A 14531-nucleotide genomic window follows, 5' to 3' on the forward strand; every position below is an offset into this window, starting at 1 on the left:
TCCTCTGGGGGTCTCCCAGGCAGCAGACCTGGGTTGTCTCTGCTGAGCAGGGGAGTGGGCGGTAGGAGTTGGGGGTACATACCCCTTCATGGCAGGCTTCACAGCTCCATGCGGTTCCCTCAGGTCTGTGCATGGGGGAGGAGGGAAGTGGGGCTGGACGGAGCATATTGGGTGAGAGATGGAGGGGGACTTTAGGGTCAGAGAAGCTCCCCAACTAGCTGCTTTCCGTATCACAGGGGAGGGATGAGAGAGCATCCTCTGCTTCCCTGCTCAACTGGCTCTGCCTGAGCTAGGGCCGTCCCTGGCACAGGACGGCTCCCCTCTCCTACAGCCCCGGAGAGGGGAAAAGGGGAAGCCATGAGAACTAACAGCTTTTTATGGCTCCCTGATTCCCTGCCCCAGCCCAGGTTGGAGCAGCCAGCGAGTGCCCTCCCTCATGCCCCAGGCAATTCAATTCAGGCAAAGGTCACTGACAGCCATGCCGGATGAGTGAGTCCTCAGAGCCCTATCAGAGGCAGGTCCTTGTTTTCCCAAGGGAAGTATTTCTTCCCCTCTCTTTTGGGGAGGAAAGTAGTGATAAAAGTAAGGAAATCCTAGAGGTGCTAAACAGCTCAGTCCCTTTATTAAAGCCAGAACTAATCCACAGCCAAGCAAATCCATCCTGTCCACTCTGGGGATCCGAGAAGCAAGTAAAATGGTCAAGCAGAAATCCCTCCTAGGCTGGTCGGAGCCGAAGGTGGCCCTGTGCAGATGACAAAGCAGAGTGAACGATTCAAAGCAAATAATTTATTCCCTGACTTACTTTCTCCTCTTTTCCTCCTTCAGCTGCTCATGAGCAATTTGCAGGTCCTGCTCATTTATTTGCTGCATTTGTCAAGTCGTTCTCAGCCTCCAAGTCAGTCGTGGGCTGCTCACTGCAAGGATTCAGCCTCCAGAAGCTTCAGTATAAGTCATGTTGGCTTGCAATAGTCATAGCATTGTTTATGGCCCAGATCCTCAAAGGGATTTAGTCGCCTTTGACAGTCTGGGCCTCTGATCCATGAGTGCATGAGGGTAAATCAGAATCAGGTGCCACAATTTGGGGAAATATTCTCCTATATTTGTATTGATTATATGGGGATAGCCAATTGTTTGACTACACTCACAACTTGGTCTTAGAACTTGTCAAGAGACCAAATAACCAAACGTAGCCAAATTTAAAGACAAAACAGTACAAGATGAAAAGGAAACATGCACAGCTTCCTTCAGGGAAGCCAGTTCTCACAGCGTGGTCACCTTTGCAGGTGTGCTTCAGAGATATGCATTTCATCCAGGAGTATTTATAGCATGATTTTACAAGTTACAAAACTCTTTATACGTGACTAAAATCCAACCCACCAGTTCCCACCACTTCCTTAACATACTGTTCTGGACCTTCCTTATCTTTGTTTCGGATACCAGCATTCCAGATACTGGTCAGTGAAGGTAACACCCCAGCTTGTACCAGGGCAGGACATTCATATATTTTGCCTTTGACAAGTTTCCCAGTTTCTACTGCCAAAGCTGACTTCAGCTTTGCAAAGTGTTGTGGGATACTTGACGAGGGTGAACAGAACTGTGTGGAGAGCATAATACATTCAGTTACTGTCACTTCCCAACACTAATATATAATGTATTTTATATTAACACCATGCACGGAGTACGTATTATTGCGGTGGATTCTATGCCTAGCATATATTTATTGGCAAACATTTGCTTAAAATGTCCCACAAGCATTCCTGTGTGTAGACTTTTTCCCTAGAACACCCGTGGAAAGTGGAGCTGGAAGGGATGGCTTCTGACCCAGCCCTTCAATGTCACAATGATCTGCCCAGGTTCCTCAGGCAGGTACCTCCACCAGTGGAAATGGGGAAATTCCTAGTTTTCAGTGGAATCCAAAAGTGCCACCGAACACCATACCAGAAGCTAACTACACAACCACTCAGAAAAGTCTAGTGTAAAGGGTTCCCTGCAGCCAGAGGGAGGAAAAAGGGAAAACCAAGCAGAAGATTCCCCCAAGAATTGCCTCAAGGCAATATCAAAAACAAGGACAGCCATTAATGTCAGACCCTTGCAGTCACTCCTTTCTCTCCTCTCACTCGCTGATGTCAGCTGCAAATCACCACCCAGATTTCTTTCTGCAAGGCTTACAAAACAAAAGGGAAAGTTCTTGACAACGAGAAAGACGGCAGCAGGCTGGGTGAACTGATGGGTGCCTACCAGTGCGGGAGACTCATCCAACTTCAGAGGCTGCCGTTGCTATGGGCAACCACACTGCCCAGCCTCCTTCAAATGTGCTCTTGAATTTGAGAGCAGACGACAAAAATCCAGAGTACAAGCTCTTCTGCAAGCTTCCATACCAAGCCGTGTGATGAGACTAGGGCTAACGGATAGAAAAGCTAGAAGGAAACGCCTTCTGATTGACAGCTCTCCCAGCATAGCACTAAGGGTATGTCTACACTGCAGGCAGAGGTGCAATGGGAGCTTGGGTAGGCCTACCCGTGCTAGCTTTAATCTGGCTACTCTAGCTAGTTTACAGTACCTAGCTCACTCAAAAGAAACGAGCCGCGCCACCATCTTGCTTCCCCTTCCCCTCACTGAAGGTCCCATCTAGTGTTCTCAAGTATGCACCAGGGCCAGTCCTAGAAGCAGGTAGGCAGGGACCTTACTGCTGCACTGCTCGGCTTTTTTTTTGGCTCTGTTCTCATTGGCGGGCCATTATTTGTTGTGCTGCTTGGCCAGCCTTTTGCTTGGCTCCTTGCGGGGGAGTGGGGTGTCTGTGCGTGCATGTGTAACACACACATCTCCTGGGTGTGGTGCTCTGTCCCATCTAGTGGCACCGAAACCACTTAGAGAGAGAAAATGAGTCTGCTCCAGAGCCTTAGCTAAGAGCCATGTGGCTTTTAGCTCATGCAGTAGAGGCTCATGTATTTAGCTCCAGAGATCCCAGATTCGATCCTGCCCACCAACAACCAGGGTCTGTTGGCATTACAAGTGGGCGCTCATCCAGGATATCAACTGGGAAGTCTCTGAAGCTCGGGACGCGCTTCCTCAGCTGAGGGAAGTATATAACGCACGTGCCTCCTGGGTGTAGTGTTTTGTCCCGTTAAGTGGCATCAAGACCAGTTAGAGAGAGTTAATGAGTCTACTCTACAGCCTTAGCTAAGAGCCATATGGCATTAAGTAGAGGCTCATGCATTTGGCTCCTCAGGTTTGATCCCACCCGCCGATGACCAGGGTCTGTTGGCGTTACACATGCAAAAACATTTTCTACCCTGACCACTCCTGGTATCTTGGCATGCGCTGCATTAACTCACCCCGCTAAGGTCAGTTAACTTTAGCTGCAGCACAGGGCCTTCCATCTCAGCTTGCCTAGGGCCTTCCTGAGTCCCTTTCCCACCTGGCTTCCTACTACACTGTTAAAGAAACAGTACACGTGCTCTTGTGGCATGCAGGGCTCAGAAAGCTGCAGAGGACACACACACAGCCCATGGGAAGGGGATGGGGGAATGATGTTGCATCACAGCCGAAAGGCTGAATGCCTGAGACAGCATATTATACAGAAACAAGGAGAACGGTTTACTCTGACACATCACATGCTTGTCATCAGCTTCTAAATTACCCCGCAGCAACTCCACTGCGCATTAGTCTTTGGGAGAGCCCTTCCAGCGGCTGACAAGAATCCAGGCGCTAACGAGAACAGACACAATTGCTGTCTAGTGCACACACACAGAAGCTAGCACTCAAATGCTGGTCGTTAGGTCCCAAACCACAGGCTTTTTCCACTACACCTTAAGAAGAGCTCTCTTCGGTCACAGTGACAGCTAGGAGCCAGCTTTCCAAAAGAGCTCAGGGGAGATTTTCAAGCACTCAACACCGGTAATCAGGGTCAGAATTTCAAAAGAGCTCAGGCTTTAGGCACCGAAACAAGTGCCAGCCTCCAAAACAGAGCAGCAGCACCCAACATGCTGAGGGGCCTTTTGAAAATCTGGCCTATGCTGTCCCTTTCTCTAGGCCCGATCCCTGGAGGACAGCCTCACTCGCTGACTCAGACACGTCAGACATTGAGCCACGAGCTCAGGGGCTCAGAATCATTCCCGTTCTGCTATTTGCTGATCAGAATCCATCCTTTCCCTGTTATCTGTAGCAGTGTGCTCTTGGAGCCTCCAAGCGAACACAGGCAGTGGGGAATGGCTGAATCCCCTGTCTGTCTTTCCCCTGCTGAATGCAAATGTGCCTGGCCCCTTTGGAAATGTCAATGCCCTGACAGGATGTAGGGACACGGGCAGTGCCAAAATGCCCGATGCCATCTCCAGCAGCTCGGATGAGCCAGGAGGCAGGCGGGCGGACATCAGATTGGCGCTCCATTGCTGTTGTTGCTAATTCTGCAATGCTACATTTCTGAGCCAACAGCACCCCCAGAACACCTGGCCCAGAGAGACCCAGTCATGGCCATTGCTCTTGTTTCTGTGTGTTTGGCTCTAGCGGAACAAGAAATCAGGGACGCTCCATGGTCTTTAATGCAGCTCTGCCAGTTTGCACCTGCTGTTGTTTCCCTAGGAAACTCTCAAACCAGCGAGCATTTCCAGACTCACCATGAAGGCCAGTCCCGGGGCTGCTTGTCTCTGGGCCAATAAGTGAGTCACTCCATCAAAATGAAAACAAACGCTGCTCAGTGAATCTCATTACAAAGGGAATCAGATTTCCTTGGCTTAAAGTGCTTCACAGCTACTGAGTCTCTCATCACCGCCCTGCCCTCCCCGCCTCCTCAGGAGACAGCAGTGCAGGGCGGGGGTGTGTGCGTCTGTGTGTGTGGGGCGGTTGCACAGAAAATGAGGCCTGGAATCTACTGAGGAGACGTGCTAGAAAAGAGCTGGGGATGAGTACTATGGCATGGCCACAGCACATTATTTCCTGTGCCTACATGGCCCCTTATGACCTATGAGGCCATACACAGCTCTGCCGTCACAGCTCCAGCCTAGGGCCCAATCCAAATCCTGCTGAAGTCGACAGACAGCCTCCCATTTACTGCCCTAGTATGTCGGGTCTCCGCTCACACCTTCCACCACACCCTCCTTGGTGCCCAGGTCGTCTGCTGTACTCACCTCTGTCTCCCCTCCCCAGATGTGAGATACCCCCTGCCTACAGCCTGACTTCATTAAAACCCCTCCTAACCACTCACTTCTAGGCTGTCTGCGGTGCAGAGGGAGGCTGTGTGCTCCAGTAGATAGGGAACCAGGCTAGGAGTCGGGAGACCAGGCCTTTGCTGCCTCTGCCATTTACCTGCTGTGTGTCCTTGGGCAGGTTTGCATCCCCTCTTCGTGCCTGTGTCCCCTGCTACTCCTCTCACCACTTGTATGTTTAGCTTGTAGGCTCCTTGGGGCAGGGACTGGCTTTTTCTAGGAGTAGCTGCAGCACCTAGAATGGTGAGTCCCTGATTTCTATTGGGGCTGCCCTAACACATTATAATAAGTGAGTCAACAATAACATGAATAATAATTTTTAGAATAGAAATCATAGTGCTATGCTTCCACACAGGAACACAGCAACTGCCAGACTGGATCAGACCCCTGGTCCATCTAGCCCAGTATCCTGTCTCAGACGGTGGCCAGTGGCAGATGCTTCAGAAGAAAATGTAAGATTCCTGCAGTAGCACATGTGGGATAATCTATCCCTGCATAGGTCTCATCCTGGCCTCTAAAAGAGATCGGATCAAGCCTTGAAGGGCAAGGTTTACTATCTCTTCCAAAATTTGTGTTGTCATTAATTATGGTAACTCTGGATCTTCTTGATAATGATCCAGCCCCTTTTTTCAATCTTGTTATATTCTTGGTCTCGATGATTTCCTGTGGCAATGAGTTCCACAGTCTAAAGTAATTATTGCACTGTGTGAAAAAGTATCTCCTTTTAGCTGCTTTGAATTCCTCACTTTTGCATTTAATCAAATGCCCCTTTCTTCTTGTATCCTCTAAACTGCCTACCTACTCTGTGTCTGTCTTGTTTAGACTGAGTAAGCTCTTTCAGGGGGGTCTATCTGTTCTTTGTGTCTTAAGGTAGCACTTCCTTTGAAGCATCTCAAGGCTCTTTACAACCATTAATGAATGAAGGTTCCCAAGCCCAGGTGAAGTAGGTATTGTTATCCCCACTTTACAGAAGAGAGAACCAACTGAAGCAGAGCTAACTTAATGATGGAAAATGTGCGTGTGCACATATGTATAAAGCTTCGCTTCCTTTTTCTTTTACGAGCCAGCTCAATTGAAAACTGCCATTCACCTCCCAGAACAATGGTAATGTAGCAGAACGAGTACATGGCCTCTCAGACGTTAAGTTTTCAGACGACAGGGTATTCTCCTTCCACATGCAGTAGCTGAGGAGTAATTATTGCCCTTATGCTGATGGCTGAAGAGGAGTTGGACTTCTGGGATGAGTTCTTGCTTTGTAGGGAGGTGCCAAACCGCACTTGGGATACCGTATTCCTAGTCAAGTTTATTCACATATTTACAGTCTCAGATATGGCAAGAGCAAACATTCACAATGATCATTGTATTTTCAAATACCATACAGGGTTCCACCCCAGCTTTTTCGCTCTTTGCTCTCCAAGCACCTAGTCTGTCTCCAGCCCTGGTGTGTGGGCTCCATCCCAAAAACTCTGTACAGTCTTTTGGATTTTGGCCTGTCTCTCAGACTCACTCCCTGCCACTGCCCCAGCAGGGTGCCAGACCGACTGAGGTAACCTCTGCATGATGACAGTGAGCCATTATAGCGGATTCCCCATCTCTTGTAGTCTTCACATCCAGGTTGGAAGAGACGCTTTCATAGAATATCAGGGTTGGAAGGGACCTCAGGTCATCTAGTCCAACCCCCTGCTCAAAGCAGGACCAATCCCCAATTTTTGCCCTAGACCCCTAAACGGCCCCCTCAAGGATTGAACTCACAACCCTGGGTTTAACAGGCCAATGCTCAAACTACTGAGCTATCCCTCCCCCTTTAGTCAGACACAAGTTATTGGTCTCAACACAAGAGTACACGGGTTAAATTTTCAGGCCTGTGTTAGGCAGGCGGTCAGACTGGGTGATTTAATGGTCCCTTCTGGCCTTAGAATCTATTGATTATACGTCTGCTTCTTTGGCCAGCGTGACAGTGCTCCATCCAAGAGCTGTGAGTGACCCATTAAGCCAGCCTATTCGGAGACGCCATGGCGACGTCAACACCCGACTTTTTAGTCACGTTGTGATACACGGTAGTTAACACTGGTGGCAGAATGGCTGAGCATTAGGTTCATTTACCTTAACCAGTTCACCCTTCTTAGTCCCATGCACTTTTCATTAGGATGGGGGGAGGTAAGGAGGTTGGGTGTACAGGGCGGGATTCTGTTCAAAGAAAACCACAGGCACCAGTGAGTAGAGTTACACACATTGGCTGTACACTGTGTAGACAACTTCTGAAGGGTTCATTCCCTCACCCACTATGCTGTACATTTTCCCCTGGCATTCATCAAACCTCCAAATTCACAGGCGGTGAATAATGATGACAAATCTCTGGATAATGAGACAAATCCATGCTGCACACAAACATGTGAAACACAAAAGCCTGAGTCTGACTTTTCATTCTCATTAAATGTGCTCTGCAGACATCAACCCAAATCCTGACTTTAACCACCACAGAATGGTGAATATTTGCTGTGTACTGAAATTCTCAAATGAGGATTCCCCAGGACACAATGCCTGGGAGGGAAGTTGAGTCTTCCCAAAGTTCTGGTGCAAGGGGATTTTTGGACAATTTACGTTTGGGAAGCATGGGCAATTCAGCTATTTCATTATACAGCTCTGGCTTTTGATCTCCAGTCTCCAGATACATGTAATCAGCAGACAAATCCCCTCTAATAAGGACATAGCTTCAAATGACTGGGTTTTTGCCTAATCAGCAGTGGGAATTTCCACTAGGGATTCTCCAAGAAATCCACTTCACACTTACTGTCCCAAAACTCCATTCTCATATGGCACAATTTCAATACAGTTCTTTGAATTCTCAGGCCTCAGATCACATCTCCCCCCACCAGCCCCGGACAGCTTACATACAATCCTTGCCCACAATAATACATAAACTTTGCATTTAATGCAATGGACTGCAAAAATACTTAATCTTCATTCAATAAGGTCTCCCAAGAATCTGCAGGAAATTGCCATCTCTGTCACAGGCATGACTTTAAATTCTCTTTCATATGGGTTGCAGTATTGAAAGATCAGGGTGCAGTATCAGACAACCTGGGTTCCTTATAACCACTGCAGGAAAGACCTAACAACCACCAGAATGGTGATGTTGCTTTTGTACTCCACTTAGAAAAGAGCTCCTTGATCACTGCACACAAAAAGCTACAGTGAGAAAACTTACCAGTCTATTCATGATGTACAACATTCACTATCAATTTAGCCCCTTTCCCTGTAACTGAATCTTTTGCAAACCATCCTGATTTTCATTTAACACAGACTTATAGAAATGTAGGCCTGGAAGTGACCTCAAGAGGTCATCAAGTCCAGCCCCCTGCGCTAGACCAACAGGAGGGACCAACATGCTCATTGGTTGTAAGCATTCACTGAATGGGGGAGAGATGAACCATTTCCAGATTCTGGGCATGGGCGGCAGGTATAAGAGGCTGGAGAGGCTAAGCCTCCCCAAACAGGATGCAGCACACCTGGGAAACCAGGAAAGGGCACCTGAGCTGTGGTCCTGCCCCAAGGCCCTGCTCCCGCTCATCCTCTTCCCCCGTGTCCCCACTTGCGCTGCTCCTCTTCCCATCCCTGCTCCGCCTCTTCCCCCGAGAACCCCCCGCCCGCCACTCGCTCCTTTCCACCCCCTCTCTGAGGAGTAAGCAGTGGACGGGGGGGACCTCAGAGGAAGGGATGGAGAGGAGGGTTTGGGGGGGGCTCGGAGGAGGGGGCGGAGCGGGGCCTGGGGTGGAGTGTGCGTGGGGTCTCGGGGGACAGGAGGCTGAGCAGGGGCGGGTCTCAGGACAGAGCAGGGGGGAAGGGCTACTGTCTGTGCACCTGTGGCCCTCCCCACGTCTAGGGAGCTTCCGGCACTTGCTTCCAGCCTCCCCAAATCCAGGAGTCACGCACTACCCATGACTCTGGGTTGCTTGTTAAGTCTTCACTGATTGACCTTCAGCGACTATTCATTATTCCCATTGGTCACCTATGACACATGCTGTTGTTTCTGCTCCCTGATTGGATGGATGAAACATTTAAGGAATAGCAAATAACAAGCTTTCATCTTCAAAGTTTTTGATGAAACATTTGTGCGAGAATTCATGAAACACTGAAGACTTGTGAATTTTGTCATGTACACCTCTCCCTGGCTGTGTGTAGGTTCTTGAATAAAGACCCTAGCAGGAGCAGTCAAACTTGAGTGCTCTTATTCCTGAAAACATCTGTGAATCATTTTTTGTACTAGTCAATCAGCTCTGTTAACAAACAAAGCAATGGCATTATATTCTATTTCTATCATTATTCCTTTTTGACCCAAGCGGTTAGCCAATTTTCAGGGAATGTGGGTAGGAGAAATTGATGATGGAGTCAGGCATTTCTTTGAGGCAATCCTGTTAATTTGCAAAGAAATAATGTACAAAGTCCAGTTTCCCTGGACACAGTAGGAATCAAACAACAGGAGATTGTTTCTTTGCTCACAGTTCTAAGTCTTTTCTCAGCCAGCACTTTACCCAAAATCTCTCTTAACTTTTTTCCCAGAGTCACACTGCAGTACTTGCCTGGCTGTGTCTGGGGCTTCTCTCCTCATTCTCTGTATCCTTCTGCTGCTTCTCACCCATACACAGACACACACAGCTCCACCAACCAATGTCCCAGCCCCAGTGTTTGCTATGCCATTCTCCAGGGAAATCCTTTGGGCCACATGGTCCAGCTTCTATTCAAGTCTTGCCATGTGCCTATGTTTTAGGAGGAGGCTCCTATTGTTTCAGCTACCTGATTCCTTAAAAGAGCTTGATTGCGTCTTACAAATATTCTGTATAAAGGGCAGTCTTAGAATTCAGAGCCAGAGCCAATTTAGCTTTTAAAGTTTGACTTTGTTCAACATCCAAAGTTTTGATTCAGATTCACCCTTAATAAACTACATCAGCCATCTTCATGTTTCTCTAAGCAGAGCTGAATCTATTGTCTGTCTAGGTGAAAACGTGTATATAAATTCTAATATACTCCAAGGATTATTTCTGCCGTCAGGATCTCTGGGTGCCGATTGTACTTTGCTTTTGGTCCCTGCTGTTTTTTCTTATCCTTTTGTTCCACATACCACTCTAAGCTTGTGCATGAACAAACTGTACATTACGTCCTCTGTAACTTATTTGTTACAATACATTTGTTACATTTATTTGTTCAATAAAAAAGGTTTTAAAAATGGAAAGCTATCTGTAGTCAATGGTCAATGAATATTCTCTGATGTCTTCATAGGAAAGTTTCAGCTCTTCCTTTCATCAGACTCCATTTATCTTCCTGTTTATAGATGTGGTATATTGAAAACTGTGTTAAAAATGTGATTTATCACTTTAAATTCTCAGTGGTTTTCCTGGTCCTGCTTGAAGGCAGGGCATTCTGTAGGGAAGCATGCAATCAAAGTCAGTCTGCAGACAGACAGCCTAGAGTTAGGTGAGGTGGGTTGTGCTCATAGGCGCTGACTTCTGCTGGCACCAGTGAGTGCTTGACCCACCGCTGCCCCCAGCCCCGCCCTGACTCCACCCCTACCCCGCCCCCTCCCGCCCCTGCCTCGCTCCCATTCCAACCCCTTTCCCAAAGTCCCCGCCCCCATTCTGCCCCCTCCCTGCCCCTATTCTACTCCTTCCCCAAATCCCTGCCCCAGCCCCGCCTCCTTCCCTGAGCGCGCTGTGATCCCGCTCCTCCCCAGTCCCTCCCGGGGCTTGTTACACTGCAAAACAGCTATTTTGCAGTGGCAAGTGCTGAGAGGTAGGCGGAGGAGTGGGGACGCAGCACGCTCAGGGGAGGAGGCGGAGGTGAGGTGAGGTGGGGCGGGGAGGGGATCTTGGTTGCCAGTGGGTGCAGAGCACCCATTAATTTTTCCCCGTGGGTGCTCATGGAGCACCCATGGATTTGGCACCTACGGTTATGCCTTGTTGTCTCGGGGAGCAGCCTGCTTTGTCTGTTTTGTGTATTTTCTTATTCTGAATTCTATGAAATGAAGTTATGTTGCAACCTTCCAGCAAGAATATTTTACATTTCTAACTAACATCTCTGGTTGTATGGGGTGGGGACACATGCCAACCCCCCCGCCCCTCCAGTGCATGCTGGGAATGTGTGATCCCTCTGGGCACCCAGTATCTGTACTGGCTCAGATGCATTATTTGAGTGGAAACTAGCTGTGAGCTAGTAGAAATTCTCACTAGGCCTGAGGCCAGGGCTCTGAACTGGGCCTGTGCCTGCAAACCCTGAATTGTGTGAGCAGTCAGAGGGAATCCTCGCAGGTGTGCAGCTTTGCAGGATCCCTCCCCTGACAGGGATAGTAGCTGTAACCCAGTGGGCTAGGAATTGAGCCATAAATCTACCCAGTCCATTCCAGGGCTGCCTTTCCAACCCCCTCCAGCCCAGGCACTCTGACCTCTTAGTGTCACCTGCTCTAATGGATCCAGACAGCTCCAGACTGACACAGCTGCAGAGTTCAGGATTGCTCCAGAGGTGATCCTGGCAATTAGAGGCCGGTAAGCCTGACTTCAGTACCAGGCAAACAGGTTGAAACTATAGTAAAGAACAAAATTGTCAGACACATAGATGAACATAATTTGTTGGGGAAGAGTCAACATGGTTTTTGTAAAGGGAAATCATGCCTCACCAATCTACTAGAATTCTCTGACGGGGTCAACAAGAATGTGGACAAAGGGTACGCAGTGGATATAGTGTACTTAGATTTTCAGAAAGCCTTTGACAAGGTCCCTCACCAAAGGCTTTTAAGCAAAGTAAGCTGTCATGGGATAAAAGGGTAGGTCCTCTCATGAATCAGTAACTGGTTAAACGATAGGAAACAAAGGGTAGGAATAAATGGTCAGTTTTCAGAATGGAGAGAGGTAAACAGTGCTGTCCCCCAGGGGTCTGTACTGAGACCAGTCCTAGTCAACATATTCATAAATGATCTGGAAAAAGGAGTACACAGTGAGATGGCAAAATTTGCAGATGATACAAAACTATTCAAGATAGTCAAGTCCCAGGTGGGTTTAACTCCAGATTGAATCAATGGGGTTACAGCTGCTCCATCAGAGCTGAATCTGGCTCAGCATGTGTGTGGCCGGCATCTCTGTCATTTGTCACAAGACCTCCAGGAGTTAGAGAGGTACAAGTCCTACTGGACTGCATGTACTCCATCTCCCTGGCTGAGCACAACTGGCCCCACTGAATAGTTGCTATGGGCTTGGTTCTCAGTAGGTGTAGCTCCATTGACTCCACACACCAGGTGAAGGTCTGTCACTATTATTATTATTAATAATGTATTAATTATTTGTATTGTGGTAGCTCTTAGGAGTCCCATTCATGGGCCAGGCCCCCAGTGTGCTAGGTGCTGTACAAACACAGAACACAATGCAAGACCCTGCCTCAAAAAGTTTAAATTTCAAGTATAAAACCAGAGACAACAGAGGGCTATGGACACAGAGAGAGGGAGCACAAGGAAATAATGAGATAATACTGCCTAGTGTGATAGCCAGTGGTGTCAGCACGCCAGCGGTCAGTTTTATAGATATTATCTACAGCAGACTATGGAAGGAAGGAAGTCATGGCAAAATCAGCTTCCTCCATGATTCTGTCTGCAATGATAGGAACTTCGCAAGGAAAACCCTCTTTCCTCCCTTACAAACGCTAGGGGAACTGCAAGCCATCACAGCTTGGACTGGCTGGGGAATTGCCGCAGTGCAATGGTCACATTTATTACAGCTGGTTGAAAGATTTTTCAAAAATTCTGGGCAACATGTGGCTGAAACTTTTTGTCAAGACTGAAATTTTGGAAATGTTTGGCCCCACATTAGTGTACATAAAGGCTAACAGTTGGCAGTGATGCTCTGCAAAGGAGTGAGGTGGGGCTTGACAGACTGGGAATAGCAAAGGAACTGGTAGTATCGGGTGTACTCTGTCTTTAATCCTGTCCTAGGGATGATAGGCCTGGGGAAGGCTCTAGACAAAGTCTCTGCAGTGCAGCTGAGAGACAGAAGCTTTAGGGATCCCCAATGTTGCTAACCCAAAGATCATAAGATTGCCCCAAATTCATGTGATTATGGAAAAAAAGATTATATTGTATATGTTGGGCTGTCTTTGATGATTGAGCTCCACCACCTTCCTGTGCATGTGTGTAGGAGAGGGTACCCTGCCTTTCTGAGCTCACTTTTCACACCTAACTCTGCTGACTTTAACGGAGCTGCATCTGATTTACTGTGGTAAATGGGAGGAGGGGAATCAGCTTAAGGACCCCCACCCCCTATCTCCCTAGGAAATGGAAGAGAATTGATGGGGTTAGTTACGAGGCCATTAGTGAACATTGTATCTGCTCTATCACTCAGCGCTGACCTCAAATCTGAGCCCTGAGTGCCATTTGGGCCTGATTCTCCTATCTCATTGGGTTAAAGCAGGAATAACTCCAGTTAACACCTGTGTAAAGCCAAATACTTGGCTCTGGCTAGACAGCCTTGGCGACTGAAGTCTGTGAATAGCTACAGCACAGAACGGGAATATCTGCTGGCCTATCAGTTCTGTGCTTTTACATTTGTGTACATTAGTGCCAAAGAATGGCTGGCATATTTTCAAGGTAAACGCTATTCAGCATTGTGGCGTCTCTGAACGTCAGCCCTGCCTCTTTGTGTTGCTGTCACATGTTTTCTTGTTATCTGGATGCAAAGGGGAACAACAGGCTCCACGGTTGCTCTAATAACTTCATTCGACCACACACTTGCAATAAGTTACCTGCTTGCTTTTTGGTGCTGCAAAAAATGAAATATAATTCTGAGCAATCAGCTGTATGACATACAGAAACCTGCAGGGTAAGGCAGAACGCCCAGTGTCAGACCAGGCACGAATCTGTGGAGTTGCACCAAATGTGGCCCTGGGTGGCTGAAGTTGAATGGACTGCGTAATACTGAGAGTTAACAGAGGAGGAGATGGAGTTATGTCACTGTGGCTTTTGCCTGATGAAAAGCATGTCACAGTTCAGGGCAATTGCACCTGTACTTCCCCATAGTGGTTCGGCAAGTGCACCCACTCCCAGCTTCCAGCTCCCCAGCCCTTGCCTTTCTGGGTGGAGATCTGCCTCTCTTTTCTTTCTGACTAGGGTATTTCCAGGCTGAACAGTTCCCTGCCTTCACTGTGTTATTCCCAGCAAAGACAATCTGCCTAAACAGACCTGCCTGCTTTCGCTTCCGAGACTGATACCAGAGATTGCTACAGCTGTAAGTTATCACACAGCTCTTTCTAACCAAGCCTACTTTATTCTTACGGTGACAAGCATTCCAGAGGAAA

Source organism: Chelonia mydas, chromosome 14, assembly GCF_015237465.2.
Source record: "Chelonia mydas isolate rCheMyd1 chromosome 14, rCheMyd1.pri.v2, whole genome shotgun sequence".
In the NCBI taxonomy this organism is placed as follows: domain Eukaryota; kingdom Metazoa; phylum Chordata; order Testudines; family Cheloniidae; genus Chelonia; species Chelonia mydas.